Source organism: Triticum aestivum, chromosome 5B (assembly GCF_018294505.1).
Source record: "Triticum aestivum cultivar Chinese Spring chromosome 5B, IWGSC CS RefSeq v2.1, whole genome shotgun sequence".
NCBI classification, from domain to species: Eukaryota; Viridiplantae; Streptophyta; class Magnoliopsida; order Poales; family Poaceae; genus Triticum; species Triticum aestivum.
This window is the reverse complement of record NC_057807.1, coordinates 707,515,534-707,517,142: the sequence shown is the minus strand read 5'-3', so window position 1 is coordinate 707,517,142 and position 1,609 is coordinate 707,515,534. Positions and strand designations below refer to the sequence as shown.

General features: G+C 43.8%; 1 protein-coding gene across 1 annotated transcript in view; it reads left to right on the top strand.

Moving 5' to 3' along the window:
- The window catches only part of LOC123114440 (putative disease resistance protein RGA4), a 6,634-nt gene extending 5,428 nt beyond the window's left edge, over positions 1-1,206 (top strand). Inside the window, exons 3-4 of the mRNA XM_044535922.1 lie at positions 227-551; positions 779-1,206. The gene's annotated coding sequence lies outside the window, so the exon portion shown is untranslated. The remainder of the gene's footprint in view (positions 1-226; positions 552-778) is intronic.
- Positions 1,207-1,609: the final 403 nt, after the last annotated feature.

Genomic DNA, 1,609 nt, shown 5'->3' with positions numbered 1-1,609 from the left:
ATGACAGAATAATGGCACTAGCATTGAGCTAAGAAGCAACATGAAAAATGCCATACCATATGTGATTTCCTTGCTATAGTTACAGAACATCACATCTCTCCTTTCCAATTCCTCCTTCGTTCTTTTACTTTACAGATTTGTATTAGTGAGAGGTTTTTTTTTTTGGCTAGCAGTGAGAATATCTACGACTAGTTTCTCATACTTTGTGATTTGGAATCCTTGTCAGTGTTTTGGAAAGCATGCTTGGGACATGGTGAGTTAAAGATGGTAAACTCCATGCATGCTCACTGTCACTTGGCCAGCACAGATGGCGTGTGAATAAATTTGCTGGCTGGTGCAGAGTGCATCCAGGAAAGTCAGTAGTTCTTGAGGAAGCTGTGGAAGAAAAAGGAGGAGAATGACAGCATGCGGTTCATGAAGGGCACCGAGGAGTGGCAGGATTCTGTTCCGGGCCTTCTCTGCTGCTGTGTGCTCTCTGACTCCGATGTTGAGGAGGAGCTGGTTGAGGCTATCGGCGCCGAGGATATATGGGGGAGACCATGCTTACCAAGGTAATGAGTCTCTTGCGGAATCTTTGACATAAACTGATTGGTTGTTGGGTGTAGAAAAGGGAACACCTTTTTTGAGAGCTACACACCTTTCTTTTGAATTCAAGATTTATTCTTTACAGTTTTGTACCAAGAATGAAGTTACTGTTCTCCGAAGACAGTTACCGCATAGCTGTATCTGACGAGATGAACCAATTTCATCTGGGAACGATGTCATGAACTGTCTGCAGGTTGTGCGCAGCAAGGCGTTTGATCGGGATTGCGCCATTGATGGTGGAGGATGCGCTGGAGCAGCTGGAGGACGTTGATCATGACTTGGTGCATGCGCCCCTACTTGAGAGGAATGAGCGGCTACACCGATAAGCTGATCTGCGTTTGCTTTCCTCCATGGAAGAAGAGTTTGTTGTGCACATACACGCATGAATAAAGGGAGATACTACTACTCCGTTTGTTTTTATATAAGACGTTTTCGACAGTTTGCTTTGAATTGTTTTAGGCACTGTCTGAACTGTCTAAAACGTCTTATATAAAAGTGAACAGAGGAAGTACTAGATAGAAATTCAACTGAACGAGTGGTGTACGTGTGGTGCAGTGCAAGCAATCGAGATAAACAGCAGAGGCAAGATGGAGGATTAATTCAGACACATCGCCAATCCACCGGCAATGTCACCATCCAAGACAACGAAGGAGCAGTGATCCATGGCTCGTCTGGTCGCCGTCGTCCCATCGTAGATCATCGGGTCAATGAAGGAGATTGTGTATATGCTATCCGGCAAGAAAAAAGATGGAGATTGGGAGTATGCTTGACCTTTCAGACGACTTGACAAAGTGCTCGGCGCTTTTTGCTACGATCATCCTTTTACGCGTGGAAACCCCATCGAATTTTTATTAAGGGCCACGGGATCCTGAGCCTGTATGTACAAGATGAACGCTTGCATTTTCATTTTCCCCATGTTTATACATATCTGTGACGCCACATCAACTGTGATATGTATATTAGGACTTGTTTGAAATAATGAACTCTTTTATTAATACGTGATTATTTTGTATACAGGGTATTT